The sequence below is a fragment of the Peromyscus eremicus genome, chromosome 4 (assembly GCF_949786415.1).
Source record: "Peromyscus eremicus chromosome 4, PerEre_H2_v1, whole genome shotgun sequence".
NCBI classification, from domain to species: Eukaryota; Metazoa; Chordata; class Mammalia; order Rodentia; family Cricetidae; genus Peromyscus; species Peromyscus eremicus.
The window spans coordinates 91,268,496-91,289,921 of NC_081419.1; the positions used below are offsets into that span (position 1 = coordinate 91,268,496).

Consider the following 21,426-nt stretch of genomic DNA (forward strand, 5'->3'; position numbering starts at 1 on the left):
GCCACATTCTCTAGGAGCCAGAAACACCATTCCCCAATTTGAATTTTTTAGGACTTCCATGAGGCCTCCTTTTAAGCACATAGTGTCTCTGAATGTAGGAGTTCATGGGAATGAAACAAGACACTATTCTCTAGAAGGATCCACAGCTGCTATTTAGAAACATGATGGAATCTATGTAAAGGAAAGGTGATGTCTCATGGTCTCCATGTTAAGCTGCTGAGAGTGTCACTGTGTGGTTTAGGGGACTGCACCTATGTAGGGCACAGCACACATAGGACCTTAATGAATATACAGGTAAGGTACTCCAAGTGTGTCTGTCCCATCCTGTGCCAGGAACTCAAAAGCCTTGTCTGTTTTGTTCACCATAGTATCCTCAGTGCTTGTCATAAAGCACGAGGGGAATGAATTGATATCCTCCTGTGAACTGAGGTGGAGGTAGACCAAAGGACTGACTTGACTAAGACTTGGGTGATATCCTTGAAGAATTTTCACATTAGTTGGTAAGGCAAGTAGGTGGTGGGGGGAAGTCATCATAAAATATAGTAAGAAATGTATGTAAGTGTCCCAGGGGACTGCTTAGGAGAGAATGAATTGTGATGAGCATTGCAGGGTGAGGTAGAGCTACCCTTCACGGAAATGGATTATCCATTGGATATAATGACAGAATCCAGTTGGCACAAGTGTGCGGCCTGGCTGTTAAAGGAAGGAATTTGTTAGACATTTCAATAACCTTGTAGGTAGAGACCTAACACCTAGTAGGAGTCCAGTATGCACTGCATGAAGAAAATGAATGTCTCTGTCTGGGAACAAAGCAAAGGGCCAGATGCTTTGGAAAAGCTCTTTAGCTTAGAAGTCTCAACATGGAGTATTCCCACGGCTCTGGTTGGTAAAGTGAGCAATCAGTGTGTGTTCATGTCACGGTAAAGAGTGAGAAGCAAAAGAAAGGAGTCCGGTCTAAGCTTCTCATAGGTCTTGCTTCCTTGTCTATGAAATAGGAGACGTAGTTACATAGTCGATAAAGATCTTATGCTCTGTGACTCCAGGTTTCTGTGTGTAGGACATGTAGTCTCCTGGTCCACCTGCTTCTGTGGTAGACACAGCTGACCCAGAGAGTGTCCCCTCTCACTGTTCCATAGATGTTCTCCCATATTCCCTCCCAGTTTTGGGGATTGGAGGCTGTTCTGCTTTCTGTGCACAAATTTGAAGGACACGGAAGAGAAAGAGGGAAGACTAACACTTATTGGGTGCCTCCCATGCTTTCTGCCTTTATAAGGCAGAAATTTGTCCTGTGATTCTGTGAAGTGGATATTATGATCCCAGGATTTAAAGATGAGGAGATAATACTCAGTGGTTAAAAACTTTATCATCATAGGGCACACAGCTAATGAGCTACTGGGGTTGGTTTCAAAGTCAAGTGCCCACACTTGTGGGATGGGATCTTACTGCTCTTACTTGGATATGCAGGAAAAAATACAGAGCTGAAGGAGCATGCGGAGTCTAGGAATTAGAAGACAATGTGGGCAGAGGCTGAAAAGTGGAGGGTGATGATAGAGTAATGGAGTAGGACAGGACTGACATGCAGGTGGGCCTAGTCATTGGCCAGTGCTACTAGACTTGTTAAAACTGTCTGTACTGGGGGAACCTTGGACAGTTTTGAGAACAGATAAAATTCTTAGCTACATTATGAAGGCTAACCTAGCTTTGGAGCAAAGAATTCCTTGAGTGAGGTCACTGGCTGGCTTCCTGGAAAGCTGAGGGGAATAGCTTTCCTTTTCAGTGGGTCCTCTGAGTGTGCCTCTGTGTGTAAATCACCTGGGCCACAATGTGAAAGACATACTGTAGCTGGAAGTTTTCATGTGTCCTGCCTGGCTTGCAGCAGCTCATAAAATAATCACTCAGAGGCTTAATATTAATTACAAACTGTTTGGTCTGTGGCTCAGGCTTCTTGCTAGCTAGCTCTTTCATCTTAAATTAACTCATTTCTATTAATCTGTGTTTTGCCACATGGCTTTGTGGCATGACCTGTGTTCCATTACATCTTGCTCCACCAGCAGTACTCAGTGTCTCCTCTGACTCTACCTTCTTCTCCTCATCTCTCTGCTTGGATTCCCCGCCTGGTTCTATTCTGCCTTGCCATAGGCCATAGCAACTTCTTTATTAACCAATGGTAGCAACACATATTCACAGCATACAGAAAGACCCATAGCAACATATGATAAAACAGGCCTGGTTCCTCTCTGTAGTTATTACAAGAGGTAAGTTACTACAAAGAACACCCTGACATGTAGCCTTGGAGAGGTAATGTTTAAAGAAAACAGCTAAATGCCCGTTATCTTTTGGATAAAGTCCATTTATTTAAGTCAGAAGTGAGGCTTGAGGTCTCATGTAGCCTAGGCTAGCCTTAAACTCAATATACAGTGCTTGTCCTTCTCTTGTCACTGAGGCCAGGACTTCCAAAGTCTCCAAGTGCAATCAGCTGGTCTATAGATTTCAACGCTCTTTACCCTGGGACGTGTACAGGTCTTGACTGTCTATGTTGTCTTTGGCTTATCCTACTTTCTGCTTTCCATACTAATAGGTGTGATGCATATTGCAGATTAAGCCCACCTCAGTAAGCCACTGTTCAATTATCAGTTCTTGAATTTTGAAATAGCGGTTTCCAAAAAAGGTATACTCATAGTGTTTAAATAGGATTCCTTTAATTGGGCATATGGGCAACAGAATAATTGACACATTCTCTTTTCTATTTTTTCATTTTCATTTGTCTTAGTATTTTCCCTTTTGCTTCACCTCATTTTGCATGTTTAAATGTTTCCTCTGTGGCTAGAAACAGAGAGGGATAGAGAGATGATGTTGTTGTTGTTGATGATGTTGATGATGATGATGATAACGATGATGGGGGGAATTCACCAACATTTAAAAAACTTCTATGCCAGACATTTTTTCAGACTTTCTCCTTGTGGGTTCTTCTGGGAAGTCCTGTAAAGGCTCTTTTTTTCTTCATTACCCCTTCCTTCTCTTGTCTCCTTCCCCCAGTTCCTCAGCTAGCTGCCTTTAGTTAGATTAGTACCCATGCCATTAGCACGGAGTGCCTGTAAAGCATTCTTCTGTTTGTTTTTAGAAGTCTCCCTCCCCTCCCACAGGCACCTGCATCCCACACAACAGCTGGTGGGGAGAAAATCCCACAGAGAAAGAACTCCAAAGCCAAGAGGAGTTCCACACCGAAAATAACAGCAGATCTTGGCCAGGCTCCAGACCTGGGCTCTTGCCCTTGTCCTTGACTTTGGCTGCTTGAGATCTACTTGGGAACCTGAAAGAACCTTTGTACTAACTCTGTGCCCAGCGCTCTAGTCCCCGCTGCCAGGGTGAGTGCCCGGGAGTATTTACACAGTCCGCACAGTGTGAAGTGCTGTGTGAGAGTTGGCTACATGTGGAGTCAGGGTTCTCAAACCAGAATCTCCATGTTACAAGGCAAAGGTGGGGAGAGACCCTGGGAACCAGAAAAGACACCTTCAGGTACCGCCGCTTCCGCTTCACCCAGGGTCTCTTCATGTTTTAAAAGACCGGGGAAATGAGTTCACACTTCCGGTTTGGGACTCCGAGTCCGACAGCCTGTCTTCGTGTTTAACGTCTCTGATGACTGCTGTTTTTTGTCCTTTCACCCTTTTCTTCCTTCTTGTCTTTATTTCTTTCATCTTCCTCATTTTATTTCAGTTTTCTTTTCTCGTTCCCTATGCTCATCTATCAGCCCAGTAGCCACCAACCCGATTCCCTTGTGCACGAGTAACAACTTCCTCAGAATGCTGTCTAAAAACACGACTGCTCTTCTAAACTCCCTGGAGCAAGATGGAAGGAAAGCCGTGCTTTTCCGTCGTGGATGAGCCCCGGGAAAACGGAACTCCTTTTCTCACGCTTGTACGTGAGCGGTGGGCATGGGGGCGGAGGCTCCATGCTACCCCTCTCCTCCTAGCTGCAGCCTCTCTGCAGAGTTTCTCTGAAATGGAGACAGAAATAAGTGATGTTTCCTGACCCTTCTGTTCTCCTGGCCTCTTTCCTAGTCAAATAGTATACCCAAGCTTTTGTCAAAAGGTCCATTCAATAGACTAGAAAGCAATCAGCACTGAATGAGCAAATGCCGTTTATTATTTTCTTAATCAATTAGGGTTAAAACTTAAAACTGCACTTGATTATGAATTAAAAAAATGGTTTTTTTTTTTGAGGCAGGGTCATACTATATAGGCTACACACTTTGTAGACCAGGCAGGCCTCAAACTCACAGAAATGCACTGGCTCTGCCTCCCCAGTGTTAAGATTAAAGGCATGTACCACCAAATTATGAACTTTTGAGGTTATCTGGGATTGGTGTAGTTTGTAGTGGCTACTAGGTCAGTGTTCTATTTTGAAAGCCTTAGGACCATACAAAGTTACATTATTTTACCCAGAGGGAGAGATTATGGTTGCATTTTGGGTAAAAATGTTGGGAGCAGGTTCGGCAAATAGCTTTTAGCCTCCTGCTTTCAAACCTTACCTGAAACTGGAAAGGCATAGAAACAGATCCATTGTTGGATAAAGGAATGTAAATCAGAAACTCTAATGTGCTATTGGTTTGCTGGGCCAGAGGCCGAACACATGAAAAGTTTCCCAGGGCCATGTCAGAAGGACATACTCAGTCACTTCATTCAGTCACAGCTCCCAAGTAGCTGTGGGACTGGGGTGGGTACAGCTAAGGTGTCCATGGAGTTCCAGAGAAGGGAAGGAATCATATCGCAGTCCCTTCCCATTTTGTCTCAGAAGACCAGCAGGTGACCTTGCCAAGATACTTGAAGCAAGGACAATGATGGTGTGTGTGTGTGTGTGTGTGTGTGTGTGTGCATGTTAGGCAAGTGGCTCAACTCTGAGCACACCCCAGCCTGTCACTTGCTATTAATCAGTTAGTGCCGCTAGCTGCCAGAGTTGATTGGATGTGTGGCTTACCTTCCTCTATAGCAGCTTTGGATCAGATCTAACTCTGAGCAGTTTGAGTCAGGACCTTAGAAGATGAAAGAAGGACATGAAACACCACACAGTCACATATTTATAGATAGAAGAAGGATGTGCAGGAAAAATGTATTTTACTTCCCATCTCGTAAACCCAATGAGATGAAAACAACAAAGACAAGCCCTAGAGACTCAAGGCCATGTTCTAGTCTGAGAGGGCCTGGAGTAAGATGAGAATTTCTTTATATGGAATGACGGGGATCGGGAGGATTTCTGATGGCGTTTCTGATGTCAGCAGGAGAGCACAGGAGTATCTACATGACACTCAGAACTCAGAGCCCCACCTTGGGGGAGGCTGCCATTTTCTCCTCCCCAGAGGAGTGTTCATGTCTGTCAAGTGACTGCTCCACTCCTGCTCTCCTCTCCCTTGGGTCTGCCTCTCACACAGCCAGCCTTCTTGCATAAAGGCAAATTAAGCCATGTCTTAAGCCGTCTGGTGCTTTCCCACCAGTTAGGACGTAATATTATCTTCTTGCTTTGGCCCCAAGAACCCCCCGAAGATCCCCAGGCAACTCTCCAGCTTCGCTCTGTTGTCTTTTTATGGCATATGTGCCAGTCACAGTGGCCTTACTTCTGTCCCCTGAGTGGAGAGAATGTTTTTCCACCCCAGGGCCTTTGCTGCTACCATCATCTTAGGGACTCTGACCTCAGTTTTTGAGTAACTGCCTCCTTCTTTTCTACCATTCTAGCTCAGTCATACTCCCTCTAGAAGGCCATCCAATTGAAATTAGAAAGCCACTCAAAATCATATTACCCTATTTTATTTTCTCAAGAGCCTTTGTCACTTTAATGAAGTATAGCATTTCCCCTACCCCAGTGTTTACTAACTGAATGTCTATAATGTAGAAGCTGTCATGGGAATAGTCTCTTATGACTATATTATACATTGTTATCTATGCAGTGTAAAATTGTTCCAAGCACAAGGCAGGTATAAATAGCTTTGACTGGCACTGATGAATGATGGGGCCTAACTCACCTCCCTAGATCCTGCTCTGATTTACTTCATGGATTAGAGTGGATTGTAGAGTGTGTTGGAATACCTGTGAGACTTGTAGGAAGAGATAGCCCAGGGTATGTGAGAGTACTTGTCAAGATGTTAGAGTTTAGGGAACTCATGTGTATTGCTACTACCACCCAAGAAGAATGTGCTAGACAGTATCCAAAGATGTCTGTCACCAATTCCCCTCACCTCATCCATGTTACTTTATTCATCAAGAGGTAGACCAACACCATCCTTGAATATAATTGGCTTTGTGGACTGTTTTTACTGATACATAGAACAACCCAAAAATAAATGTTTTGGGTCTTCCAAGCCCAGGCACTACCATAATAGGCAGCCATTGTTTCTGCCATGGAAGAGTCCAATACTCTGAGAATATTGTGTAGAGAAACCCAAGCTATTTGTAGAGAGAAGTCACATGGAGGAGCTCCAGGGCACCAGAGAGATGACTGAAATATTAGCAGTCTGTCTCCTGAATGCCTCCTAGTGACTGCTCCCAGCCTGTATCGTTTGAAGCAGAAGACCTTGCAAGCCAGCAAAATCTGTGAGCAACAAAACATTCATGTTTCAAGATACAGTGAGAACGAGATGGTCTGTTGGATAGCAGATAGCTAGTGTTAAGGCTGTGGTTGCTCTATTGAATTCTGGGTAACTGAGTCCTAAGGCTTGAAGGACAACTGAGTTTCTAAAGATTTGATCTACACAGAAATCCCTAGGATCGATTGAGTGGAGGTGGATTCTTCACTTATAGTTGGGGCTGAGCTGAGATTCTGCACTTCTTACTACTCCTAAGTGACATGTGTGTCAATGACAAGTGCTTGGATTGAGCTTTGAATAAGAAGACCAACTCGAACCTCCTATAATCATCTCAGGAAAACACCAGTTTTCCCTCCTGTTTGCTTGAGGAAGTAGGGTCTGGTCAAATACCTTTGGGAAACACCACCTACTATGGCCAGAGAATCACAATATATGCACACTAGTTATATAACAGTTCTTAAATGGGCTGTAGATACAGCTCTCCGGTGGATTCCTTGCTTAGAATGCCTGATGGCCCTGGGTTTGAGCTCTAGCCCTGAAAATAATAAATGTTCTTAGAGCCTGTCAAGCCAAGAAATCTAACTCTGTTAAGCACACAACTTTCTCCCCACCAATCATGTTTAATTACTTCTATTAATACCTTTAAGAACTGGTGTTCTGAAAGCAGCCCCCACCCTACTTGGAGTTAACAGGCTCTCATTGTCGCTTTATAATGAGAACTCATGTCACACTATTTTTGTTTTTGGTTTTGATTTTCAACCCTGCTGATGTATACTCTAATTCTCCCTCCTCAATGCAGACTAGAATTCTCTATTCGTTTGTATCAGATGGATAGCAACCCTATGGCACCCAATTCTTAGTTCCTGTGTTTGAAGGTCCTCTCTCTGTTAAAGTCCTTGACCTAGCTGCCTAGTTTTTGTTTCTCTTTCTTAGCCCTTTGTTGCTCTTTTCCAAGATCTAGTGTTTGATCTGTGGGTTGACCTTGAATTGGTTTCTTGATATTTCTAAGTTAAATCTCCCTATTTGTAATGTGGAGGTATTCTGAGCACCGAGTGAGCATTGAGCCAGTTGACTCATGTGAAGTGGTTAGCATCAGGCCTGGTCTCCTCATGCTTGGTCTTGATCTAAACCCCAAGTCTCCCAGCCCCTGAATCTCTTGCCCCATGGCTGCTTGTGACCCAGCGAGGCCAGGGAGGAGGGGACACATGGCTGATTGAAACTCTTCTGATTCCACATTCTGATTCCAGCTGCTATTTTTAGTCTCCTTCACACCGAATGTTTTTCCTGGTACTGCTGAGAGGCACCAGAAAGTTCAGGCTAAAGTTAGAAAGCTGAATCTGTGTTTCTGGAAGTCCACCCACTCGCCATCTCAGGGAGCCGTTCTTTGGGACTGACACTGGAATTTCAAGGGTTATCTGCACTATAACGTTTTTATCAGCGTTTGTCAGAGATGCTGTCCCAGCGGCCAGACTCTGAAGTGGTATGTTCTGCACCAAAGCATGGTTCAGAGCTATCTCACCTCCCCTGTCCCTCTTAGCTCAGGGACTACCTGCACATTAGGCTTTTCACACTTCAGAGGAAGCAGGCAGCTTGTCATCCATATTAAAACCTATGGAGCACTTCCCTTCCCCAGCTTTTGTTGGCTGCCAAGAGTAGATTCCACTGGAAGGCTGGTTTCCTCCAGGGGGCTCACAGAGAACTCTACTTGTCCTTGGTTCTTACTTCCTTGGCCTCAAAAGGAAGTAATTCTGATTACAAGGAGAATTTCCTTTCCATAGGGTGGGAGAAAACCTGTTGTGGTTAGTTCAACTTCAAGCCTGATCTCTTTCCTCCACAGGGGCACATGTGAACTGGTCATTATTGCATTACTTGGTGAACTCCAATTGCTATTCTTCTCATAGGGATTTTGATTGCCTTGCTGAAAATCGGGTTCTTTCAGCAAGTGACAACAAGGCTAGTGTTGCCATTTCACTTGGGCACGTAGGAGGACCAGTCAAATACCACGGCCAAGACTCAGCGTTCTGAAGGTATCGGGCACTGTGTTAAACAAAGCTCTTTCTAGACCTCTGTTCTCGTCATTGACAGAAGATATCTGAGGGGTGAAATTGGTAAGGAAAGTGAAATAACGTTTCCTAGGTCCCAAAGCTACTGTTCATGGGGAGAAGAGATATTCAAACCAGAACTGGGGAACTCCTGCCCGTGGCATATGGAAGTGTTGCTTGAAAAATCAGCCCACGCTGTTCTGGGGAGCAGATCTGAGTCACACGGATGCACAGCCTTGCAAGGCTCTCCTGGTACCCCTTTATGCAGCCCCTCCGTGAAGATGCCTCAGTTCTTATGTGGAAATAATCGTAAGGTACTCCACAGCCGACCCTGGCAAACCTGCAGGGTTTTATGAACTTTCGTCAGGGAACCTCAGCCTGGAGGGTTTTTTTCTTTTTCTCTCTTTTATATGACTATTCCCACTGGAAAAAAAAGTCTGTCTGCCGAAATGCAAACTGATGTTATTTTCTGTTTTGCTTCCCACGGGTAGGAAATGAGTCCAGAGAAGCTGCCGCTTGCAACTAGAGTGTGCATATGGTACTAGTCTTGGGACTACTGTGGATCCAAAGAAAGTTTTTATTCCCATTCCTGTTCAGACACTTAGTTTTCCCAGTGCATGAATTAGAACATTGGAAAAGTGGCAATGACTTTGGTTTCAAGTGCTGTAGTCCCTGCTCCTCATGTGTTCAAGCGTGAGTTTTCAAGTGTACCAGCAGCTGATTCAGCCAGAGATTTTTTTCTTTTCTTTCCTTTTCCTTTCTCTCTCTCTCTCTCCGTCCCTCCCTCTCTCCCTCCCTCCCCCTCTCTTTTTGAGATAGGGAATCACTATGCGTCCCTGACTGGCCTAGAACTTCTAGGTGAAGCAGCTGAGCTTGAACACACAGATGTCTTCCTGTCTGCCTCTTTAGAGCTAGAGTTAAAGGTGTGCGCTACCGTGCTCAATCCTAGAGCTTGTTTTAAGGCAGAATCAAAGGCCCAGCCACTAAAGAAGCAAAGTCACCAGCTCCTCTGTGGGTGCACCAAGGATGAGAAGTACCGTTTTGTAGGACGTGAATCCTGAGAGTAGTATGCAGATGGTGTGGGTGTTAGAGTGGTTGTGTAATGCTGGCTATGTGGCAGGATCACCTGGGGACATGAGAACACAGAGAAGCATGGGGCCCATCGCGGCAGGTCCTGGATTAACGTTCTGAGTGGGCCTTTGTGTGGGATGTTTCTTGGTGATTCTATCAGGTGCGAGCGATCAGCACTGCTGTCCAAGGAAGAAGTGAAGTCTAGCTGTGGAGCAGCCATCATGGTCATCAAGACGTGGGCCCTCACGAGACTGAGGGCATCAGTTTCTCTCTGCTGGCCTGTCTGTTAGGACAGCATGGATGTAGCCCAAGCTTGAGAAAAGACAACAAGGTGAATATGAAAACTTCAATGCAGCCTTATTGGATTATTTTCAAGGAAACATAGAGAGGGGACTACTGGACTGTGCTTGATATGTTGACAGAACTGAGGTTTGGAAAATGTTCTAAAACTAGTCAGCACAAGTGGAGAGATTTGAAAGCTGTGTTGAGTGTCTCTACTTTTTAACCTCTGGGGTACTAGGCAAGCTGGAGACTGAGGGTCTAGTTGCATATTCTAAGAAGAGACCATGGAAACCACTTGTGGAGAATGGGATGGCTAGGTCAGGAAGCAGCAGGGACAGAGAGGGGAAGAGGGCTTGCAGCACCCTGGAGACCAGAGGCTGCAAGGAGTAGCCCATCTAGGTGGGGAGGGTTATTCTCTGCATGATGTCATCCATCAAGATCAGAAGCCAGGGGTTGGAGAGGATGGCTCAGCAGTTAAGAGCACTGGCTGTTCTTCCAGAGGATCTGGGTTTGATTCCCAGGACCCACAGAGTAGCTCACAATGGTCTGTAACTATAGTTCCAGAGCTCTCTTCTGACCTCTTCAGACACTGCACACATGTGGTACACAGGCATTAATGCAGGCAAAACACATATTGTACATAAAAATAAGTTAAAAAAGGTCAGGAGCCAATGTGCTGTGGGCCTTGAGTTACATGTGGTCCACTGTCTATTTTGCAAATAATATTTTATTTGGAAATATCCACACCTATTCTTTTATGTATTGTCTACAGCTGTTGTAGTGCCATACTGGTAGCAGAGTTCAATAGTTGTAGCAGAGATCACATGGCTCTCAACGTATGAAATATTTACTTCCTGGTTCTTAAAAAATAAAACGTTTTCTGGTCCCTAGGATGATGTGTCTTATACATAAGCCTTTAATGCTCAGATCATTGGCATCTTCTCAGAGAGCAAGGCTTAACCATGAAGTCTGAGAACTAAGGGCTATACTTGCCCCATCCATTGTTATTTTATATAAGTTTTGTTACCAACACCAGTGGAAGCAGGGCAACATGACCTTGGCTCTCAGAAACAATCAGAGGTGCCCCAGGATGCTTACCGAAAGAAAGATGTGTGTCCCTAGCTAAGGCCTACACAGCTCAACTTCAAGAGCCTTCTAGGGTACATCCTTCTTGTTGTCACTGATGCTTGCAGCCCAGTCACTGTTTCTCGTGAGACCCTCCTCTTAGGACAGTTTAAGTTTTTCTGATTTTTCTTAGCAAAAATTCAACAGCAGTGATATGACCTCTTTCAGCACACCAAGAAGGTGTTGACACTCACACACATGGAGACCTGTCTTAGTCTCCAGAGGGAAACTTCACATTCTCAGTACATGGCCTTTACCAGCATCTCTGTTGCTAGGTTACATGTCATCTGATTGGAATTTTAAAGATCTTGGTAGAAATCTCCTTGTTTCTCTAGTCTTAAGGCTGTTTCTTCAGGTTTTATGTTTTAAATTGAGTCTGTGTTTGCGTCATATAAAAATGGGTTGGCATTTTCAACGGGCTAAAAATTCATCAAAACTCCATCCCTCAGTTACTAACGTGACACAGACTTTCCACTTTGGCAAGTGGCCCAGCTTCAAGGTACTGGGTAAAATGGGAGTTTCCCTTGCTGACGTTTAAAAGCAGAATGTTTTTCTCCTTGACCAACCTACTTGAAAATCAATGCTTACCTATAGATAGCTCCTATTTGTTTCTAAAATGAGATGTTTCTTTGTAGGTTGTTTGATGTGATGTCATCAGCCAAACAACCGTGTGAGGCTGCCCAGGGGGAAACTAATTTCCTCTTGAAGACTGCAGTTCTAAAAGCTGCACATGTTTTATCCTCACCATCAATAGGAACCAAAGTACATGTCATTCTGTGATAAACTAAATAAAAATGATCCCACTCTTAACAGCTAAAAATAGGTAACATTGGTGTGAACTGGCCATGGTGTGTCATACACAAAATTAACTTTCAGGATCTCTGAGCCATCATCCTTCAGCAGGAGACATGGGTGACAATCAATAAGAAGGGGCAGGCTGTATGTGTCAAGATCTCTGGACACAGGAGACATACAGTAATTTCAAGAGGTTTCCAAACGGAAAGCGACAGGGCAGATGCTATGGAACTCAGGCAATGGTTTTCAAAGTTTTGTTTGACACATAGGCCATTGTCAATGTTGTGCTTCAGGGAATATTGTCCAGGGCAGCGGTCTTCTGTAGTATCATTCTGTCTTTCTATCCTCCCATAAAACTGGGGGAATGCTTAGTGAGTTTGTAGACATGCTTGATCGTTACAAATAGGAAGGAGGATGCTGTTGATATCCAGAGAGTAGAAACCAAGGATGCTACTAGATATCCAACAATGAACAGAACAGTTTTCTCCCATGGAGAATGATCCAGCCCCAAGTCACAACAGTGCAAAAGTTGAATGTTGTATCTATATGACGGAATTCTGTAATGCAGGATATAATAGTTAGTGTTAATTTTTAGCTTGACAAGATACAAAATTACCCAGGAGACCAATTTCTGAGCCTATCTGTGAGGGATCATCTAGATTAGGTTGTCCTCTGAGCATGCCTGTGATGGATAATGTTGAGTAAGTTAATTAATGTGGAAAGAGCTGCCCACTGTGGGGGGTGCCATTCCCTGTGCTGGGATCCTCGACTGCATAAAAAGGAGGAGAAGGTGAGAAGAGCACCAGCATGCACTGATTTCTTCTTTCTGGTTGTGGACACAGTGTGACCAGATTCTTCCACTTCCTGCTGCTTTAACTTCCTTGTTATGACTGGACCTTGACCTGTGAGCCGAAGTAAATCTGTCCTTCCTTAAACTGCCTGAGTCAGCATATGTTGTCATAGCAACAGGCAAAGACACAAAGACAAAGGCTAATGATCTCACAGAGCTGTGTCTAGGTGGCAATGTATTTCTGTACAAGTATTCGTAGCAACATGTCCGCCGCTGTAGGAACTTGCCAACAGTCTATCTAACAGTAATAAACAAGGAGACTTGGAAACACACGAGGAGGTGGCTTTCATTAAAGAGAGAGGTGAGACTTCAAGATCCCTAAGGGTGATGGAAAAGGAAAATATTTCATGTTCAGTATTGAGAATTAAGAAGTTTGTGTTTGGGATGAAATGAAAGAGATAGTAAGAGGTAAACAGTCCTGTAAAGGATAGAGGGTATGTGGCAAATGGGGACTCTGATATGACCCAGGCACCTTCCTGTTTCCTGGCCTGGGCTCTCACTGTGGTTCACAGCAGGTCCTGTTACAGTACCCGCCCATCTCTGGGAGAGAAGCATTTCCGTAACTCCTGCCACTGCCCCTCATCTGTCCTTTCTCATCACCCTCCCTTGAGACCTATAGCAAAGAGTTCCCTGAGAAATTCCTGGGGGAAACTCTTAGCATGTGATGAATGTATGGAAAAATGAGATGCTAGACAGAGGAAGAGTCTTTTCCCAAATTATGCAATCTTGCTGAAGCCACTTCTGTTGAAATCTGGTTAGGACTGCCTGTCATCAGTATACCCACATATTTGCATTGAGATTCCAGTGAGTGTTTTGACACCTTAAAAATAAAACAAAAGCTATTGGCATGAATTTGGGAAACATAAAGGAATTTCTTCTCTTGAATCTGCAGTCATACATGGAAAAAAACAATGTGTAGTCAGAATGGTTGTGTGCACATGGGAGGTAGAGGAATGATAACCAAGAGTTCAAGACCAGGGAAGCTGCATATTGAGTTCAACACCAACCTGGATGGCATAGCACGACCTTGACCAAGCTAAAGGCTGTGGATATGGCTCAGCAGGAGAGTATTAGCCTGGCATGTGCGAGGCCCAGACAAAAACAATGACAAAAAGCAATGACAAAAAGCAATGTCTGAATAAAAATACTAGAATTGATGAAAAGTTATATGCATCTAAAGATAAATATATGCTAAATATTATTTTTCTTGTTACCAAAACACCTAAAATGAACATAGAAGATACTATATTCTTATTAGGAATAGCAATTATAAAATATTTATAAAAGTGTACTCTATTCCTGTATAGAAAGGCTTAAAATTGTAAGTATAATTTTCTAAAACTTAATGTAAAAACTTAAACTTTAAAGAGAATATCAGAAGTTTTTCCACCCTTGGGAATTGTATAAAATAATCTTCAATCATATAGAATGACAAATGTCTGAGAGCAGCTGGACAGTCATTTAAAATGAAGGAATGTCCCACTCCCCCAAGCTCTCTTTCCCTCGACCCTCGCCCTTTACTACCCCCACTCATGTCCAGGCTGTTCATGTAGATCTCATTCCATTTCTCTGTCATTGGGCGATCCCCGTGTCTTTCTTAGGGTCCTGTTTTCCAGGTAGCCTCCCTGGTGTTGTGAGTAGCAGTCCAGTCATCCTTGTTCCACATCTAGTATCCTGCTATGAGTGAGTACATACCATGTTTGTCTTTCTGAGTCTGGGTTACCTCACTCAGGATGATTTTTTCTAGATCCATCCATTTGTCTGCAAACCTCATGATGTCATTGTTATTCTCTGCTGAGTAATACTCCATTGTGTATATGTACCACATTTTATTTATCCATTCTTCAGTTGAAGGGCATCTAGGTTGTTTCCATGTTCTGGCTATTACAAACAATGCTGATATGAACATAGCTGAACAAGTGCTCTTGTGGTGTGGTTGAGCATTCCTTGGGTATATGCCCAAGAGTGGTATAGCTGGATCTTGGGGGAGATGGATTCCCAATTTTCTAAGAAAGCGCCATATTGATTTCCAAAGTGGTTGTACAAGCTTGCATTCCCACCAGCAGTGGAGGAGAATTCCCCTAGCTCCACATCCTCTCCAGCATAAGGTGTCTTCAGTGCTTTTTATCTTAGCCATTCTGACAGGTGTAAGGTGGTATCTCAGAGTTGTTTTGATTTGCATTTCCCTGATGATTAGGGATGTTGAGCAATTCCTTAAATGTCTTTCAGCCATTTGAGTTTCCTCTGTTGAGAATTCTGTTTAGTTCTATAGCCCATTTCTTAATTGGACTGTTGGGCATATTGATGTCTAATTTCTTGAGTTCCTTATATATTCTGGATATCAGTCCTCTGTCAGATGTGGGGTTGGTGAAGATCTTTTCCCATTCTGTAGGCTGTCGCTTTGCCAGTTGGATCAACAACAGAGAGGGAGAACAAGGAATAGGAGACCATGGTAAATGAAGACCACATGAGAATAGGAAGAAGCAAAGTGCTAGAGAGGCCCACAGAAATCCACAAAGATACCCCCACAACAGATTGCTGGCAATGGTCGAGAGACAGCCCGAACTGACCTACTCTGGTGATGGGATGGCCAAACACCCTAGAAACCTCATCCAACTACTGAGGGATCTGGATGCAGAGATCCATGACTAGGCCCCGGGTGGATCTCTGGGAGTCCAATTAGCGAGAATGAGGAGGGTTTATATGAGCGAGAATTGTTGAGACCAAGGTTGGATAAAGCACAGGGACAAATAGCCAAACGAACAGAAACACATGAACTATGAACCAATGGCTGAGGGATCACTGAGTGGGTGGATCAGGCCCTCTGAGTGGGTGAGACAGTTGATTGGCCTGATCTGTTTGGGAGGCATCCAGGCAGTGGGACTGGGTCCTGTGCTCACTGCATGAGTAGGCTGTTTGAAATCTGGGGCCTATGCAGGGTCGCTTGGCTCGGCCTGGGAGGAGGGGACTGGACCTACCTGGACTGAGTCTACCAGGTTGATCTCAGTCTGTGGGGAAGGCTTTGCCCTGGAGAAGATGGGAATGGGGGTCGGGCTGGGGGGAAGGTGAGGGGGGCGGGAGGGGGAAGAACAAGGGAATCCGTGGCTGATATGTAGAACTGAATTGTATTGCAAAATAAAAATTAAAAATAAAATAAAATAAATAAAAAAAATAAAATAAAAATGAAGGAATGGCCAGGTGTGATGGTGCACACATGTAGCCCCAGCACCATAGAGGTGAGACAAGAAGACAGAGGTAATCCTCAACCGCTTAGTGATTTGAGGCTAGCCTGGGCTACCAGAGAGAGGCCTTGTCTCAAGAATAAGAAGGAGGAAAATGTGGGGGAGGAGACATTTAAAAGGGATAAGTTATCTTCTATTATAATTATCACTGTGTATTAATTATGTAAAGTAACTAGTTTCACTGTCCTATTTCATACATGCATATGCAATGCTTTGATCGTATCTGCTTTCCTTACTATGGAAAGGCTTATTTTGAATTGGACTTGCTTTACTGTATGTCAAAATAATCTCTAATCATGTACATACAACACTGCCCAAAGAATATAGACACAGGACAGAACAATGGGCCCATTAGGGTGATTCGAGGGGAAACTGAGGGACGTTTAAACAAGCGGTGTCAGCACAACTGTTTGCATCTGGATAGAGATAAAATTGGAATCTATCTACAACATATCAAAAGTAAATTTCAGTTGGATTAAAGATGTATTGAATGCCAGAAACAATACAACAGAATACAACAAACACCTAAGAATAATTCAGGAGTAGAGGACACTTTCTGACTAAGATAGGCAAACCTGAGGTTATAAATAAATGTATAAATGCATATAAAAGTAGCAGTGAATTAAAGGAGATTATCAACAACACAAAGAAACAAGTGATAAATATGGAAACACCATCCCAATGTAGAAGACAGACTAAGACCATTTATTCGTAACATTTGAAGAGCATCTATAAACAAGTAGATAGACTAGCCATCCAACCAAAAAGGGGCAAGGGATGTAGACAAATTTTCACTAGGAAAAAATGTCAAAATGCTAACTAATGCCTGGAGACTCACTGATAGTCAGGAAACACACGTTTTAAAAAGTAACAGTGACTTTAGTCCCATTGTTGTTATAACTGGAACAATAATAATTGCGGATTATTCTCTTTGACGTGGAATTCCTGTGAGAGCACATAGTGATGAAAGCTTTTGTAGACTTTTTATTATTGTTAAATACGAAATGATCCACCCATGAGATACATGTCAGTGTTGTGGCGTCAGGGAGTAAACAGCGCCAAAGGCTGCCTACTGTGTTTTTAGCACTTTAGGAATATGAGACCAGGAGGCTATCAAAAATATAAAAGAAGAAGACTGCAGTGCCCACCCCTGTAACATGATTCAACTTTAATTTAAAATTAATTATTACATATTCTAATATTTAAATGTGTATATACACAGATTAACTATTTGAAAAATAAATCAGCATACATAATGTTTTTCAAAAATATGTTAATACTATCTTGAATTTATAAGGTATTTTTCTTTCCAAGAAGCCATAACACTTTGATGCACCCCACTCATTTCATCCTCTTGACTTTCCTGGGAGCTGTGACCTTTAAATATCAAGCCTTGCAGGACTCTCTGCCTGGCCCCAGGGTGGGACATCTGGAGAGATAGCCTGGATGGTCCTTGCTTCTTTTCTGTGTGATCTGTTGGGAGGTGGGTTTGTTGCTGGGCTCTGGGCGCCTGCAGGGCTGTAGTTCCTCCAGGCTTGTGCTTTGCTCATTCCTCTAGACATGATTTCCTGTCTTGGGTGAAAGGGGGCCTTCAAGCTTTCCCCTAGACACTGGCTTCAGGATCCTGAAACAGCACAAGGGAAAAGAAAACAGTCAAGGACTATTTGAGGGTCAGCGTTCATGACTGACAGCAAGATCCTCAGCGAAAAAACAAGTTCTGATGGGCAGTGCCCCCCTCAGTTCAGTAACAGTGGGGGTTGGTGAGATGATGTAAAAATCACAGCTTTGGGGGCCTGAGCGCTGGCCCAGTGGTTAAGATCATTTGCTGTTCTTCCAGAGGACCTCAACTCAGACCCCAGAACCAACGCCAAGCAATACACAACCACCCGTAATCCCAGCTCCAGGTGATCCAACACCCTCTCCTGACCTCCTCAGGCAACCCGCCCAAACACCCCCATCTGCTCACCCACCCACCCACTCACTTCTCCATACATGTACGCATGCATGCACACACAGAAACAAATATGGAGTTGGCACATAAGAGTCAAGGGTCAGATTCTGGCTTTACTACATGGAAGGAAAAATTACTTAATGTTTCTGAGCTTGAAAAAGAAATTGTCACCGGGCGGTGGTGGCACACGCCTTTAATCCCAGCATTCGAGAGGCAGAGGCAGGCAGATCTTTGTGAGTTCGAGGCCAGCCTGGTCTCCAAAGCGAGTTACAGGAAAGGCGCAAAGCTACACAGAGAAACCCTGTCTCGGAAAAAAAAAAAAAAAAAAAAAAAAGAAATCGTCTCTAAATAATGTTCATTTATTAGATTGTCACAAGAACCAATTAACTAAGATAATAACCATAAGACATCTACCACCCGCCTGGAACACTGGAGGACCTTAGTCAGCAGGTGGGAAAGAAGCAGTGCACTGAAAACCTGCTCTTATCTGGCCTGTGTTCTCTCCACTTCTGCGAGCTCTTTCACCTTTCCCCTCCAACAGTATTGGAGTATTGGAGCCACTATTACATCAAAACCCGAGTCCTGGGAACCTCGGAGTCTAACGAAAGAGGTGGAGATTGAAGCACACGCTTTGCTGTGGGAAGGCTTTTTAACTGAGAAATGTATAAAGCTCTCTGGGAATGTATGGGAGACAGTCATGCACGTCCCTGCCTGGAAAGTCCTAACAGAAAGCCTAGTTTTGGGGAAGTCACCTGGTTGACCAGGAATCAGAGAATAAACAGCCAGGGGAATTTGCTACCATGAAGAAGAATTATGCACAGAATGGCAGATAGGCAAAATGCCCATAGATGAAAAAAAACCCACCTTTATTTACAGCTACTGTCCTGGGTATAAAAATTAACCTAATTTGACAAATGGTTGTATGCAACTGGCATTGCCCTGTTAGCATGGTTTAGCCTAACCCTGAAGGTGGCAGAGTTAATCTGTCAGCTTACCTGCATTTGGGCTCACCTAGCAGATACCTCTAGCCACACACGTGAAGGCATTTCCAGGGAGGTCGAGCTGAGAAGGGAAGAACTACTCTAAACATGGGCTATATTATTGTAGGGGAGTAATGAATGAGGTCTTGGGCCAAATAACAAAAGGAAAAGTAGAAAATCGGCTGAGTGGCAGCCTTCGTATCTCTCTCCCTCTCTTTCTCCTTTTCTCTGTCTGTCTGTCTCTCCTCTCTCTCACTCCTTACTGTGGACACAATATAACCATTTGCCTCTGACTCGTGCCTTCCCCACAAGGATGGAGAATTCCCCAAATGTGAGCCCAGTTAGACCTTCTATCCCTAAGTGGCTCTTGTCAGTTATTTTGTGAATGAAAAGTGAAAAGTACCCTATAATATAGAAGAATAAATGGATAAGCTGTTTTATAATCAAAGTTTGACATTCAAAATAGCTCTCAGGGTCCTTGCCTTCTGGGATTTGAACCCTGCCTGGTGCAGCCCCTGTCTACAGTGGACTGGGGCTGATCTGCATGATCATTAGAATGGTAATGATGTAGTGACTTGCCACTCTTGAGATGAAGCACAAGACTCTGTGGCTTCTCTCTTGACCTCTCTTGGTCTCTTTCTCTCTGATCACTCACGCTGGGGGAAGCCAGTTACCAAGTTGTAAGGGCACTCTGGAAGGCTTTGGAGAATCTCATGTGGAGAAGGAAAGAGTCTGCCAACAACTGTGGGAGTATGCTCGAAACACACCCTCTGGCCATGGAGCTGCCAATGACTGCCACTCTGACTGACAGCCAGACTGTACTCTCATAAGAAACTCTCAACCGGAACACCAGCTGAGGTGCTGGTGGATTCCAGACCCAAAGAAGATGCTCGGCAATACGTGATTGGTGCTTCAATGCTCACTAAAGAGTTCATTAGCAGATCGCTGCTTCCAACTCTTCATCAGTCTCTGCAGCAGTGTTCCGCGTGGGTTTCTCTGAGAGGTGACTTCTCAGGAGAAGTTTGTGATCGGATATCCGAGTTTCTCTTAAAAGAGACATGGAATATTGGCCTATGGGATACGTGCCAAGATGATAGCATGTCTTTTTACTAGCAATGCAGACGTTAAGATGCACAACACTTTTCTACTGGTTCAGGAAGCTTCCATCCCCCATGAGAACTTGTTGCTATTGTCCTGGTTGCTGGTGCGTCTGTAACCGGCTTCCCTGAGAAGTACCTAGTAGCAGAGTCATTCTATCCTCACTACAGACAGAGAGCCTGAGAATAAACTGCTGAGCTCAGAGAACTGGCAGTGAGCAGGAGAGGGGAAGGTTTAACTTGGAGATTATCTCCTGAAAGGACTTGTTCTGGGTGAAGAGAGAAAGTTGCTCCTTAGAGATTCAGAAACAGAAACTGGCAGAACTGGGGTTACTTGATGGAATTCCTAGGCAGACCCCATCATTTTTTCTTCCTAGATCCATAGAAGAAGTGTAAGTTACTCTACAGGATGTTGGATGAATACAATGCCCACATGCCTGACAGGAGACATGTATGTTTAAAGTGTATGTCCATGATCCATCTTGCTTCCCCTTTTGCCACAGAATACTTCTCAGTCTTTTCCTGATGGACTCTGATCCAGACACCTCTTCCAAAGGCAGGAGACTCGAGCTTAGCTGTGAGTTTCTGTGTAGGTGAATTCTCAGATGAAGTTCACTGGTTGCTATTGGAAATGTAGTCAGAGCAGCTCCAAAGCATTCTGAGACAACCTCGTGTTCCTACCACTGTACTTGATTTAAGATGCATAGTCCCAGAAGGATGGGCTTGGAAGATGCTCATTGCCATTTAAAGTCACAAGTTTTGCTAGTACAATTTGGATCCATCTGGTATCTTCTACACATTAGCATATTAGCTAGGAGTCTTCTTGTGTCCTTGCATAAGAGTGGCAGTGCCATCGGCTATTGTGATTAATATTACTACATGTTGGTACAAAGATGCCTGTGGTTTCTGGTAAGTGGTGTATGCTAATTGAAGCCTAATAAATGCCCTTTGATAGATGATACTCTCAGAATGACACTGGTTGGTCCATGTTTGTCTGATAGAATTACAGGGACCCATTTTTGGCTAGGATAATGGAGTCATTAGGAACAATAGGCTGAGAACTTATAAGTAGATCAAGGACTTCCCAGAGTGAGGGACTTAGAGATCACCATGTCCACCTTGGGGTCTTGTGATCTAGGCTCAGGCCAACCCATGATACCCTAAAAGCCAATTCATGAAATTGGTATCTTAGGATTGTCATACAGGAAAATAGTTTCCTATAGAAATTTCCTGGCTGGTTGCCTGAAAAATATTAATCAGCATTTGGAAGGAATTACAGGAACCTTTGACTACATGTCAGAGAGTAGCAAGAAGGGAACATTTTCTAACAGCCTTTTCTTCCATGTTAGGGGGTACAGTTATGTCTCTTTGGTGTGTAAACTTTGAAGCCTGGGACCAGAAAGATTAGAGATGATAG

General features: G+C 43.9%; 1 long non-coding RNA gene across 4 annotated transcripts in view; it reads left to right on the forward strand.

The window, feature by feature from the left end:
• The first annotated feature begins 12,894 nt into the window (after positions 1-12,894).
• Positions 12,895-21,426, forward strand: part of LOC131908478 (uncharacterized) — a 52,352-nt gene continuing 43,820 nt past the window's right edge. For 2 of the 4 annotated variants that reach the window (XR_009378603.1, XR_009378604.1), the window contains exon 1: positions 12,901-13,040. This is a non-coding gene — a long non-coding RNA (uncharacterized LOC131908478). Of the gene's footprint in view, positions 13,041-21,426 lie in introns of all 4 variants that reach the window. The other 2 variants (XR_009378606.1, XR_009378605.1) reach the window with 2 other exon arrangements.